General features: G+C 39.9%; 1 long non-coding RNA gene across 1 annotated transcript; it reads left to right on the forward strand.

The window, feature by feature from the left end:
- The first annotated feature begins 6,851 nt into the window (after window positions 1–6,851).
- Window positions 6,852–15,502, forward strand: LOC124593762. Its single transcript, XR_006978146.1, has 3 exons — window positions 6,852–6,988; window positions 7,128–7,381; window positions 10,592–15,502. It is a non-coding gene; the product is annotated as an uncharacterized LOC124593762 (long non-coding RNA).
- Window positions 15,503–15,566: the final 64 nt, after the last annotated feature.

Raw genomic sequence — 15,566 nt, forward strand, 5'->3', positions numbered from 1 at the left:
GAAGTCTGTAAATATGTGTGTATACGAATTAGCTTATTTTAAATTGATCTAAACTTGTAAATACTTTCGCATGTGCTATATCCTTGTAAAAAGAGATCTATGGATGAATAAAGCTACTACTACTACTACTACTACTACTAAACGTCCGTGTTTACCGAGCTGATCACTAACCCTTATATACAGGGTGGTCCATTGATCGTGATCGAGACAAATATCTCAAGAAATAAGCGTCAAACGAAAAAACTACAAAGACCAAAACTTGTCTAGCTTGATGGGGGAAACCAGATGGCACTATGGTTGGCCCGCTAGATGGCGCTGCCATAGGTCAAACGGATATCGACTGCGTTCTTTTAAATAGGAACCCCCATTTATTATTCATATTCGTGTAGTACGTAAATAAATATGCATGTTTTAGTTGGACCACTTTTTTCGCTTTGTGATAGATGGCGCTGTAATAGTCCCAAACATATGGCTCACAGTTTCAGACGAACAGTTGGTAACAACTAGGTTTTTTAAATTAAAGTACACTCCTGGAAATTGAAATAAGAACACCGTGAATTCATTGTCCCAGGAAGGGGAAACTTTATTGACACATTCCTGGGGTCAGATACATCACATGATCACACTGACAGAACCACAGGCACATAGACACAGGCAACAGAGCATGCACAATGTCGGCACTAGTACAGTGTATATCCACCTTTCGCAGCAATGCAGGCTGCTATTCTCCCATGGAGACGATCGTAGAGATGCTGGATGTAGTCCTGTGGAACGGCTTGCCATGCCATTTCCACCTGGCGCCTCAGTTGGACCAGCGTTCGTGCTGGACGTGCAGACCGCGTGAGACGACGCTTCATCCAGTCCCAAACATGACCAATGGGGGACAGATCCGGAGATCTTGCTGGCCAGGGTAGTTGACTTACACCTTCTAGAGCACGTTGGGTGGCACGGGATACATGTGGACGTGCATTGTCCTGTTGGAACAGCAAGTTCCCTTGCGGGTCTAGGAATGGTAGAACGATGGGTTCGATGACGGATTGGATGTACCATGCACTATTCAGTGTCCCCTCGACGATCACCAGTGGTGTACGGCCAGTGTAGGAGATCGCTCCCCACACCATGATGCTGGGTGTTGGCCCTGTGTGCCTCGGTCGTATGCAGTCCTGATTGTGGCGCTCACCTGCACGGCGCCAAACACGCATACGACCATCATTGGCACCAAGGCAGAAGCGACTCTCATCGCTGAAGACGACACGTCTCCATTCGTCCCTCCATTCACGCCTGTCGCGACACCACTGGAGGCGGGCTGCACGATGTTGGGGCGTGAGCGGAAGACGGCCTAACGGTGTGCGGGACCGTAGCCCAGCTTCATGGAGACGGTTGCGAATGGTCCTCGCCGATACCCCAGGAGCAACAGTGTCCCTAATTTGCTGGGAAGTGGCGGTGCGGTCCCCTACGGCACTGCGTAGGATCCTACGGTCTTGGCGTGCATCCGTGCGTCGCTGCGGTCCGGTCCCAGGTCGACGGGCACGTGCACCTTCCGCCGACCACTGGCGACAACATCGATGTACTGTGGAGACCTCACGCCCCACGTGTTGAGCAATTCGGCGGTACGTCCACCTGGCCTCCCGCATGCCCACTATACGCCCTCGCTCAAAGTCCGTCAACTGCACATACGGTTCACGTCCACGCTGTCGCGGCATGCTACCAGTGTTAAAGACTGCGATGGAGCTCCGTATGCCACGGCAAACTGGCTGACACTGACGGCGGCGGTGCACAAATGCTGCGCAGCTAGCGCCATTCGACGGCCAACACCACGGTTCCTGGTGTGTCCGCTGTGCCGTGCGTGTGATCATTGCTTGTACAGCCCTCTCGCAGTGTCCGGAGCAAGTATGGTGGGTCTGCCACACCGGTGTCAATGTGTTCTTTTTTCCATTTCCAGGAGTGTACATAAAGTAGGTACGTTTCAACATTTTATTTCGGTTGTTCCAATGTGATACATGGACCTTTGTGAACTTATCATTTCTGAGTACGCATGCTGTTACAGTGTGATTACCTGTAAATACCACATTAATACAATAAATGCTCAAAATGATGTCCGTCAATTTCAATGCATTTGGCTACACGTGTAATGACATTCCTCTCAACAACGAGTAGTTTGCTTTCCATAAAGTTCGCACATGTATTGACAATGCGCTGACGCATGTTGTCAGGTGTTGTCAGTGGATCACGATAGCAAATATCCTTCAACTTTCCCCACAGAAAGAAATCCGGGGAGGTCAGATCCAGTGAACGTGCGGGCCATGGTATGGTGCTTCGACGACCAATCCACCTGTCATGAAATATGCTATTCAATACTGCTTCAACCGCATGCGAGCTATGTGCCGGACATCCATCATGTTGGAAGTACATCGCCATTCTGTCATGCAGTGAAACATCTAGTAGTAACATCGGTAGAACATTACGTAGGAAATCTGCACACATTACACCATTTAGATTGCCATCGATAAAATGGGGGCCAATTATCCTTCCTCCCACAATGCCGCACCATACATTAACCCGCCAAGGTCGCTGATGTTCCACTTGTTGCAGCTATCGTGGATTTTCCGTTGCCCAATAGTGCATATTATACCGGTTTACGTTACCGCTGTCGGTGAATGACGACGCTTCGTCGCTAAATGGAACGCATGCAAAAAATCTGTCATCGCCTTGTAATTTCTCTTGCGCCTAGTGGCAGAACTATACACGACATTTCGTTCTTTGTAGTTTTTTCGTTTGATGCCTATTTCGTGAGATATCAATGGACCACCCTGTATACAAGAGGATTTACAAGTTCTTTTTTTCCAAGTGTATTTTTTTTTTTTTATTAAGATATGACGCGGCTCACACAAACTATCACTCACTGGGTTATAATTCTTGCACATAGATCACACTAAAACACGCTATTTTTACTACTGAGAACGGAGCGCACGAATTGCGTATGTTGAACGGCCGCTGTCTTGATAGGACTAACAGGGGGATATAGAACGTGTACAGAGAAGGGCAGCACGAATGGTCACAGGTTTGTTTAATCTGTAGGAGAATGTCACAGACATACTGAAGGAACAGTATTGGAAGCTCTTGAAGATAGGCGTAACCTATCCCGAGAAAATTTATTAACAAAGTTTCAAGAACCAACTTCAAATGATTACTCTAAGAATATACTACAACCCCCTGTGGATCGTTCACATAAGCACCGTGAAGAGAAGATTAGAATAATTATTGCACGCACAGAGGTATTCAATCAATCATTCTGCCCGCGCTCCATACCTGAATGGAACTGGAAGAAACCCCAATAACTGGTACAATGGGACGTAGCCTTTGGCATACACCTCATGATGGTTTGCAGAGTATAGATGTAGATGTATGTCCACATCTTTTGTCGTGCACAGTCGTAGACGCACGGGGATAGAAAGGCATGCACGAAAATATTGAGGAAGGAACACATGTATGTATGGGCGTTCTCGCGTCCGCACTTTGCCACATTGCGTAAGCAGTCTTCTATGAATCCCGTTCTTTGCTTGGGAGCTTGTGTTGCGTTTATATTTTATTAAAAGACTATCGAAAAAGACAACGCAAATATAGCTGTGGGTAAAGAAGTATCTAAATAACAGATGTACGAGAAATACAAAATGATGAACACCGATTTGTCTGCAAATCTCGGAAGGAGCTTACAGCGAGATTTTACGTGTTCTGCTTGGGAAACTGCAGAAATAAGGCTAGCATTCAGATTCCTGTAGCTAGTACCCGGGGACTTATATACTAGTTTGAACTATTTATTCCGTGTTTCAAAGCAAAGCATTTCAGTGCGGTGGTTATTCCTGAAACTGAGAAATACTTAAGGGAGATTCTTATTCGTTATGTAAACATTAACTAACTTTCAGTACGTCATTTGTGCACACAACTTTAATAATGGAAGATAATATGTAGATTAACATCCCCAGTCTCGATAAATGTGGGAATTTTATAGACGCCGGAATCCACCAGAACGGAGGTTGTGTTTTCCATTTGTTCAATTATTTATTTGTTTGCGTCATGAAAGTTCTTAATTTCTATTTCTAGTAATTTGTTGAGGAGCTACACACACGTCCCATCACTTCTTTTATTCAGACGTCAGGCTCCTCTGTTGTGCTATAAGTCGCCGTAGCACGAATATTCGTCCACAGTTTTCAGATACCGGTACTCTTCTCATAAATTTCTGGCTTATTCTTTTCTGTTTTTCTGCTTCGAAACTTACGGTACCTTATTCTTTACAGAAACGTGATCGTGGACTCTTTACTAATACTTTACACTGAGGGTAACACATCTCAAATTTTTCTTCAAATAATCTTCAAAAGCGGCATTTCATACGATTTCTTTCTTTGTCTGTGATCATCTCCAATCTTAAGCGTGTTTCCTTTGGTGTCAACAGACATAACTGCACATAAATCGCTTCACAGAGTAACCTCAACATACTATACAAAGTGATGGGCTAAACTGCGATTTTCCGATATCAGTGATTTCTGTGAATGCTACTTTTCAGTATCTGTTATTCTTAACTGTGATTTGTCGCAGTTAAGAGTCGCAGTTAAGGAACCTAAGTCGCGTATCCCTCCGCCACTGCTATTTCTGCTACTTCCGCGATTTCTGCGACTTCTGCTACTTCTGCGACTTCTGCGATTTCTGTGACTTCTGCTACTTCTGCGATTTCTGTGACTCCTGCGATTTCTGCGACGTACCACCGTATGAAAAAGTTACATCTGTCCACACAGAAAATTGCATCTCAACAAATCTGTCATTGGTAAGTATGTTTTACGTTTATTCTTCCGTTGGCTTTAATTTTGTATTAAAGAAACAACTGTGAAAATATTAATAGTGTAATTAATATGTAAGTAGCCGCACAGTACCGTAATAGTTCGTGTTTAGAAAATGAATTCTAACATATTGTTATGTTCATAGGTACCTGAACTACATTTCAGTCAGTCAGTAAAGTGATAATTCAAAATATCATTGTCAACAGAGCTGAAGAAATTGTCAGTCTTTAGACCGTTTTCGTCAGACGAGAGGTTAGTTTCTAAGCGTTTTGATGGACTTAATTACTTCAGTGAGATCGTTCTTGCGAATGTGATATAGCCAATATTAGCAATCTACTCTGTCAATTATATTGCTAGTAAAGTGACAGCAAAAATTGTTTAATAATCCTTGTGTTTTTGCAGACACAGTTCTGACTGATTACTGTTTGCTGTACATATCTATCCACATCAAGGCTGTTGAGAGAGACTCGTGAAGATTCAAGACAGCTCTTAGAGGATTTGGAGTTTAAAAGTGAAATAATTATGAAATAAGTGTGTGACTGATTAAAGTGTTTTATTGAAGTTGTTGTGCGATTTTAAAGGAATAATAAATGTTAAATACATTGAGTGAATAATAAAAATCTCATTTTCCACATGTTAAGCCGTCCTATACCCGTAATTTTCCGCCACTTATTTATTGGTAAACACTTGTTGGATACCGACGTGCCGCCCCCCCCCCCCCACCCTTTCTACCAATCTTGGTGTGACACTGACCTGTAACATATCCCGAAGTCTACAATATGCATTTTGAGGCTGTTGATATGAAAGTGGGAAGTACAGATCTTCCAGTTAAATCAGGAATAGCTTAAGTGCATTACTTGAAAGTGACACAGGAAAAGCTGACTTATGTAGGTGGTAGTAGTGTCGGCAAAAAGTTCTTGTGTGTGAAGTTGCCATGTAGAACACCAGGTGTAAAACTTTTCTCCCGAGTCTTAAACTGTGTCGGAACAAAACTGAGGCATTCATATGACTGTTTTCATTTCTCTACACTTACACAGATGTCTGAGTTCTGTTGTGTTAACATTGCAAAGTCCTGTAGGCATGTGGAGTATTAACCAAAACTGTCATATTGGAAGCAGAATCAAACACATTTGTTACGTTACTTGATATTTTCAGGAGAAAAAGGCAATGTTGCTTCTTATTAATATAATACATTCAGAGTCACAGCAGTATTTGACCAACCATAACTGATGCTGAATGTGCATGTCGTCATATAATATGAAGGGCTTATTTCAATAGTGGTACAAGTCCATTACCTACACTTTTCTGTCTATAATGCTTCTGAAGTTAGCGATCCAAACAAACATAAATAAAGGTTCATCTCTAGCAAGAAGCCATATGCTTGAATATTTCTGGTATCTCAACTGCAGATTTTTCAGCACTCATTTAACTTTACGACTCTATATCTCAAAATTAACAAAACTGGACTTGTACCACTATTGAAATAAGCCCTTCATATGCACACACAGCACATCGATCTCGTGAGGCACAAGGCTCATAACGAAGTACGTACGTCGGTCAACAGATGACACTAGGAAAAGTATGTTAACTGCGCTTTTTAGTTGCTACTTGCGACTCTTAGTTGCGATTTGTCACAGAAATCGCAGTTTGACTCGGTAGCGAATAGCGTAGTATGAACTTTGCTCAACAGATGGCAGTGCTAACTGCGCTTTTTAGTTGCTACTTGCGACTCTTAGTTGCGACTTGTCACGGAAATCGCAGTTAGACTCCATAGCGTACCGCAGAGATGGGCGTAGTACGAACTTTGACCCACAGATGGCACTGTTAACCGCGCTTTCTAGTTGCTACTTGCGACTCTTAGTTGCGACTTTTCACTGAAATCGCAGAAAGCAGTGCTAAATTCGACCAATAGATGGCTCACGTCTTTGAATGTGAAATACTACTTGCGACTGCTAACTGTGACTGAAATCGCAGTTAGATTCTGTAAAGTTGCTACTGTGATATCTGTGACTTCTCAGTCACTGCGATTTCTAACATACGCGATTTCCTGCCCACCACTAATACAAACACACATGAGCCTGTCGTCTGCTAAAAAGCACGAAGATTCCCACCGAAGGCGGTTATGCATCATGTGGACGCACCTTCGTGATAGATCGGTAGGTAAAATACACCTTTTAAAATGTTCATCGGTATGGTCGCCAGAATGTAGTGTTCCTATTGGATTTCATAGTTTAGATTTAACTTACTTCAATCAGTGAAGATTAAATGTTATTCTGCTTTTCTCAATCTTCTCAGCTGAACTTGGCCTTGGACGCAACGATGTAAAAGTATGTCCACAAAATGCCTCTTTGCTCGTGAGCAATTGCAATTGCACGGGAATAATGGGGCATGCACAAAAATTTGTGGAAAGAACGCATTGGCATTCCCGTGTCCACATGTTGCCTGATTGCGCAAGCAGTCTGCCATGGATCCCACAGTTTGTTTGGGTGCTTGTGCTTTGTTTATTGTGATGAAAAGACGACAAGAAGAAAACACACAGGCGACTATAGGTAAAGGAGTGTCTGAATAACAGAGATGCGAGAAATATATAATGATAATGCTTTTTTCGAAATTTCAAAATGAGGTCACAAGGACATCTGAGATTTTCTTCTAGGAAAAGCTGCAGCGATAAGGCTGGTAATAACGTTTCGTTAAGTAGTAACCAGCGACATATATACCTGTTTGAACTATTTACTTCGCATTTCAAGACGAAATTTTTAATTGACTATTCCTGAAAGTGGGAAATACGGTAGGTTCGTATTCATGTGAAGATTAATTAACTTTCAGTGAGTCATTTTATTTTATAGGGAAAGCTGCTAACACAATGTTAATCATGAAAGATTATATGTAATTAACATCCTTGCTCTCGGCAAACTAGGAATTTCGTAGAGACGAGAATCCACGCGAACGGGGGTTGTGTTTTTTTTTTTCATCATTAATGAGCTTCATTTTGTTTCTAGTAGTTTGTGAGGAGCTGCACGTAAGACTTTATTTCTTTTGTTAAGATGTCAGGCTCCCCAGTTGTTGCAATAGCATAAATATCCATCCAAATTTCTGCCTGCTTGTTCTCCGTTTGCCCACATCGTTATTTACAGTAATATAATTGGAGGCTTTTTATGTAATACTTGACCCTCAGGGCATCACATTTCAATTTTTTTTCGAGTTATCTTTAAAAGTAGGTTTCTATGCCACTCTTCTTTGTCTATAATCATATCTAAATTTATTTATTCTTCCTTTGAAGTCAACAGACATGATGCACAGCAATCGCTTCTCCATAACCTCAACAGACTACACAGTAACACACATCCGACACTAGCTGCCTGTCGTCTGCTAAAAAGAACATACATTTCCATCAAAGGTGGAAAGCAATGTGCTTTATGCATGGCCTACATTTCCAGGAAATTATGCATCCACAAATGCTTAAGCATACTTGATCCGTTAAAATTTGACACTATGTTGAATAGGAAAATGGCATCATGTAGGTGCACCTTAAAACCTCTTTTCCTTATTAAGCAATATATGCCGGGAGGTGACAACATAAAACAGTTTCTATTTTTCTACGATAATTGTACAAACATCTTTTGCTATAAATTCTATATATTGTTTAAAACCATTTGCAGTGCCCATCATATAACAAAAGACCACAGTCTCCACATTAATCTTGAAAACACTGCTAAGTGGTTCAGAATTCTAAACTGAGAATGAATAGTTCGGAGTGACAAGTTAGTACATCTGTTTTACACAGGTTACTGCCATTATGTCTTCCAGAATTTATTGTTAGGACAACGCACTTCTCCAATGTTGTATGGCATTTCGTGGATTGTACACATCACGCATGTGGAGGTAATTCCTCTGCAGCTGCTATCTCATCTTCAAGATGTATTGTGCCATGGCCTGGTTCTCCACATGCACACAAGACAATATATCCACACAGTAGTTGTGCCCCCTTAGACAATACTTTGTTTCATTGTTCTTTCATTGGCAAGTATCATTCGTCAGTAGGGTATACGTAGGGAAACACATCATTCTTCCGGGATGATATGTAACACAACAGGAGTTGGGCACAATGATTTGAATACCTACTTGACATTCTGTAAGGCTGCTCTAGGCATCCAAAACAGCTTGATTCCTACTAGCTATCAAAGTTTATAAATTTGTTATCAGTGTCATTTTATATCATTCCTTGCTTAGAAATTGTTCTATTTCAGTTCCTGAAGAGGGCTCAGGGACCTTAATTTTTTTTTCTGTACGGGCAACAGTGGTTTGTTAATATTGAAACCTAGTAATTTGGAAAGTCAGTGAAGTAGCGTTATTCCACTTTCACCAAACTAATCTAGGACATTTCCGAAAATGTAGATGGGAGCATTATTACTGCGGAAGATACATTTTCTTTGAATAATACAGTCCCAGAATAAATAAGTTCATTTAAAATGGTTGCACAGACATGCCTGACCACTTAATAAGGTATATCCACATTGTAGTTCAAAGTTTATGCAAAGTTTTACCACACTGTTCAGTAATGGAAAGTGATGATAGAAAAATTTTTGCAGCAGATATGACAACTTCTTGTTTATCATTAAAATAATTCACAAAGAGAGACAGTGCAATTGCATAAGGCACAGTCCATACAAGTAAAATGTTGCAGTTGAATAGTCAGTGGTGTACAAACTGTAGGGAGGGACACAATGCCGAGCACAGTGAGATAAAAAAGAAAATGCTCACAATAAATATTCAAGTGAAGTGACAGTTTGGATAAAAGTGCTATTAGGTAGCAATTTCTGTGATGTTCGGAACAACGTTAGAAAATACCAACTTTGCTGCTGTGGCCACTGTCAGGTAATACGATACCCACATACATAATTAGTCGCCATATAACAAGAGCTTTATTACGCTTCCACAACGTGATTATAAACAGACCACTCCATCTACAGATAGTTACATCTGCCGCTACAGAGGACGATGATACCAGGGACTACTTCCTTTACTCACCAAACAGTTCACAGATGAACATTCTTCTACCAATTGCAGATTTAAGCTACTGCACTGCCTCACTCAATCAGTTGCCTAACAGTTGGTTCCATTTGACGACCGATTCTACTAGCAGTTATGAAGTCACCAGCAGCTAGCTAAAATTATCATCTCACTGCCACAATCATTGCCAAGTGTCATCACAGTACATGTATCATAAATAGAGCCTGAACTATAAACTGTCACCCACAGCAGTCCGGGTTGAACAACTATTGCATTAGTCAGTCAGTCAGTGTTCAGAACTTTTACAACACTGCCACACCTTCTCATCCAACTAAAGTTTATATTTATTGTACCCATTATTTTATTAAATGACTATTAGCTGTTACTTATTGTGTTGCCAACACATTTGTTTTACTCTAACTTTGCCCTGTGTCCAGAGAGTTGCAGCATACAAGCACACGACATGAATAAAGCACCTAATATGTGTGGTAGAGAGTTTGCTTCCTGTTACTTGCATATTGGGCGCCAAACTTATTTGGTGAATATAAAATAAACTGGTGATGAGAATTCATAAAGGATTTCAGCAAGTTGCCAATGAGGGTTAAAGCTGATACATAAATTGGTGGCACAGATTTGAGAATTTATGAAAAGAAACATTGCTAAATCTACATAAACTGGCAATAACAACTCACGAAAAATGCCATAACTTGGCTACAAGAATTTAGTATACTGGTCTTTTTATTTTTCAGAAATAGTTCAACCTGACTTTCTACAGTGAATGATGGTCTCACTGCAACAGCTATCCAGCACTTATGAGTTGTTGCTGGAATGGATGTCCAATCTTGAACCACAAAAGGAAACCATCCAAGAAAACTTTAAGATCTTGCCACCATCATTTCTACCTTCCAACCAGAATAGAGAAGCCTCGCCAAATTATATTTCCCGACTGAAGAAACTTTCAATCACGCACTGATTATCAGGTGATGTCACACACAAAGCTATTCTTACTGCAGATATTGGTGTGGAAGTGTTTAAACAAATTCAAAAGAAATAGATCACATGATCATTTCGTATTCAGAAATTAAAGTTAGTGTCACATTTTGGAGCACAAGTGCGATGATGCTGTAGCCAGGGATAAATTTCTTGGAGGCTTTTAAGGAACCAAATCAAGGTTATCAGGTAACAATGAATGGAAACTACAAGACTTGACTAGATATTGCAAATTTCTGTGTGAAAGTGACATGTAACAAGTCTTACACTGCTTCTCTCATTTGTAATATGCTTATTATGCACTCGCCTGATATTGCCTTTAATATGGGCACATTAACAACCGCTAGTGTAAGCAGGTGCACTTCAATATGGAGACAGTTGTGTGCTTACAGTGCATAAGCAGCCCACATGGCCAAGCTCTGAATACTTTTCTTTTGAAACTCACAATGTTTTTATGCTACAAAACAGATCACAAATCTGAATTGGCTTTTGCCTGTTCTCAACTCACAAACAAAATCATTCCCATCTTTTCCAAGGTCTTCCAGTATCTCTTTTCCCATTCATTCTGTAGTTCAGGATCTTATGTTCTCATGGAGTGTTGTCTCTGATTTTCATGATACTGACAAAAGTTTTTCATAACAAAATTCAAATGTTTACAATGAACACGGGCAATTTGGTAGATTTTTGTGGACAAAAAAATAAAGTGAATGCTATCTTTTTCAGTAAATGACAAGGCTTTACCTGTGACACTGAAGAGTTAATAAAGTGCCATTGAAATTTCAAACTGATAAAGGCTCTGCAGTTTCTATAGTTGATCTACAGACATACAAGAAATTAGGCTCACCAAAGTTAACCGAGTTTCACATTTTGGTATTTATCAACAGAGTAATATATTCATGTAAAGCAGCAGATTTACTGGTTCTAACACACTAGTATTCACAGTTCATGAGGAGTGAATGAGATTCCCACTTACGTTCCTACTGGAAAGTTGCAAACATCATTGCAAAAATATGATACAATTTTTTTAGAGGCAACAATAGCATTGAAGGCTTCAATATGCACATCATTATGAAGCCAAATGCTATGCCAAAATTCTGCAAAACACATAATATTCCATTTGCATTAAAGGACAAAGTGAAACAGGAGCTTGAGTATCTGTAACAGAATGGCATTATAGAATCAATTACTAGTAGCCGAAAGGCAACACCAGTTGTGGTAGTACAAAAACTGCATGGCACATTATTGATCTGTGGTGATTTCAAAGTGACTCAGAGTACAATCGGTTAATAGATTCCTATCCAGTTCCAAAACTAGAAGAGTTAGTGTCTGAATTAGCTGGCCGTGTATGTATATTTTGCAAAACTTGATTTGAAGGAAGCTACTTACAAATACCTCTGGATGAAGGAACACACAGATTTTTGGATATAAATACTCCATTTGGAGTTTAACAGTACATGAGATTGCCATTTGGGATTGTCAGTGAACCAAGTTTGTTCCAGCAATACTTGGAACTGTTAATTAGGAAATGTAGTAATGCTGTGAACTACCTGGATGACATCATTCTCTCAGGGAAAGGCTCCAGAAGGACTGTTATGTAATATGGAATGTGTCTTTAAGGTTTTATGAGCAGCAAGTTTAAAGTGTAACAAAGAAAAGGACATAGTATTCTACTAGCAAGTCCAATATTTAGGACAAACCACAACACACCGAAACAATGAAAAACTTGTGAGCTCGCAAATATCTTGAGTCCCTGATTTCAAAATTAAATAGCTCGTAAACTAAGATCAACAGAAGTGTGCTACAAATGGTATGGTTATTGTGAAAGCTGTAAGAATTTTATACAGAAGTTTCAAAATAGTTAAAAAAAAATACTCAATACATAATGTCTATAAATAGTGTACCACTGATCAGAGCAATCAGTTACACCATTGAAATGGTTGTTGTACCAGAGGAAAAGGTTGAAATCAGTTGTCCATTGAACAACATCTTTCTTTGGTACTGGAATACCACAGGTTAAAACACACTCCTATAGCAACGAACCACAGTTTTAAAATAAGATTTAATGAAAATCATTCACAAGCTCTTCACCAAATTCCAACTGAAAGGAAGTGTGGCTGATGATCTAGCAGGGAATAATGACCCCACACAAACTGTCATTATCCCTGAAAATGTTGCCATGATTTCTAGAATTGTTTAGCAAAATCCAAGGAGACCCATCTAAAGAACTGCAGCAGAGACTGGTTTGAAGCATTTAGCACACACAAAATACTGAGCCTACATGTTTCCATTCAAAATCCAAAGCCACCAAGCTATACAACATTGGGCTCACTTTGTCAAACAGATTCTCACTCTGGTTGACAGCTGAAGCACATTTCCACTTGGAGTCGTGAATAAACAAAACTGGCTATTTCATTGTTCTGAAAATCCCACTTGCATGAAGCAAAACTGCTGTATTCTCCCAAAGTTACTGTTTGGGCTGTGGTAAGCAAACAATCACTAGTGAATGTTACACTGCAATTTTGGATTTCCACACAGCTAGCATTGAAGGATCAATCAAGCACCAAGTGGTTCATGCCAGGTGGGAACCACATCGGAGTGAACAGGTGTTTTGCTTTCTTGATAAATTCTTTGAAAATAGAGTCATTGCATTGGATTATTGCAAATTTACTGGTTCAGGAATGGATTGGCCTTCATTTTTACCTGATCTGACTCCCTGTGACTACTTTTTGCAGGGCACATTGAAAGACATTGTCTACTGGAACCATCCCACCACGCTGGATGAGCTGGTATTGGCAATCTGTGTGGCTTCTGAATCCATTTCCATTGAGATACTACAAGATGTGATGGCAAACTGCATTGTTCGTTTGCACCACCTGTGTACTTACTGCTAGTGATAGGCATTTTGAAAAGGTTGTGATGCGGCTGGAATGGCAGCTTACCGAGGACAAGTTTAATTACGTTTGCTGGTACTATTTGGGGTTAGCAGCTTTTCAAACTATTTTAGAACTTCTGTATAAAATTCTTACAGTTTTCAGAGTAAACATACCTTTTGTTGCTCTCGTCTATCAATCTTGAAATCAGGGACTCATCAGGTGGACTCCCTCCATGTGCTGTAGTACGTAAAATTAATTGCTACAGAAAGTTCGTTCCACATGTAGCATTCATAAGCAAACCACTTTCCAAACTATTATGCAAAGGCACAAAATGGATTTTGAACGACGAATGCCAAAGTACAGTTGATAAATTAAAACAATGTTTGTTAAATGCCAAATGTCTCATGATATATTGTCGAAATAAAATATTAACTATTGCATCAGATGCATTTGAGTATGGAATCGGTGCAGTTTTGTCACATTGTCAAATGTCCAAGCATGTTCATGTCCAAAACAATGGCAGTTGCTCAGAAACATTACTTTCAGATTGAAAAGGAAGTTCTTGAAGTTATCTTTGCTGTTAACAAGTTCATGAATACATATACAGCTGAAGATAAATTCTCCTTGTGGACCACAAACCACTGGTGGCAACCTTTGGACCAAATAATACTGTTCCTTCCAGGACAGCCCAAAACTTACACAGTGGGAACTGCTTTTGCTAAACTATGACTATGAAGTAGTTTTCATGTTCACAGCTCAACACACTAATGAAGATTTGCTACCCAGTTGCCTAGGGCAGGATAAAAATTTTGGATTTTCTTCTGTTGTATGTTTTGGATTAAATTCAATCATCAAGAAACTGTGAAAATTTTTAACTGAATTCTAATTTAACTGCAAAGCTTGTACCAAGTATCTAATATTAAACACTACATTTAATTGGAGTGGCCTTTAGATAAAAAGTTGATTGAATAATAGTTGAATAACTAGAAATTAAATCACACTCACACAAGACGTGTTTTGACTGTCTACGTAGGTGTCATTTTAGTACATCCTGAATTGCTTAAATCCAAAGTGCTTCAAATTCTCCTTAAATGCCACTGAGGCTTAACCCATAGCAAATGCTTTTCCAGGGATCATTGCTTCTGGGAAGATGTAGCTGAAGATGTAGAAGTGATGTCGACTAAATACAACTCATGACAAAAATACCAGTCAGCTCCTCTATAATATTTTCCATGGCCACAGGCATCAGAACCCTTGTAACATTTACACATTTATTATGCTACACCATTTTTAGGAAGGTAAAATACTTGCTGATTGTCATTGATTACTTCTAGGAGTTAAAATATTTTGAGAAATAAATGGCACTTCATATTTCAAAACATATCATTCCATCGCTGTACAATTTGTGCAGACATTCAAGCCTCAAAAGTTCACTTGGCAGTACAATAAGGATACTGCATTGTTAATTTTTTCTTTCTCAGTACCTAACCACTCCAGTGATACAAAATCTCGAACTGAAAATACTGCACTTTATTGTCAACATTAAAACTGCTCAGGCATCAACAACTGTCGAGACAAAAGTGTTTCAATGATCAAGTACTCATTACCATGTGTAAATATGGAAACAAATCTTGAGTAGCAGCCAAAGTAATACAATAGTTCGGGAATATTCCATACAGAGTTCAGACTAATAATGGTGTCAAAATGTGACACAGAATCAAATGATGCTGCACAGTTTGCACACTCATACAGACAGGACTCCTAGGCTGTTGTCTTTTTCAGGCCCATGTGACTTTGTTGCAGCCAGCTATCTTGGGGGCCTGCAGTTGCAGCCGGCAGCCATACCTGACTTCATTTTCAG

Source organism: Schistocerca americana, chromosome 2 (assembly GCF_021461395.2).
Source record: "Schistocerca americana isolate TAMUIC-IGC-003095 chromosome 2, iqSchAmer2.1, whole genome shotgun sequence".
Lineage (NCBI taxonomy): Eukaryota > Metazoa > Arthropoda > Insecta > Orthoptera > Acrididae > Schistocerca > Schistocerca americana.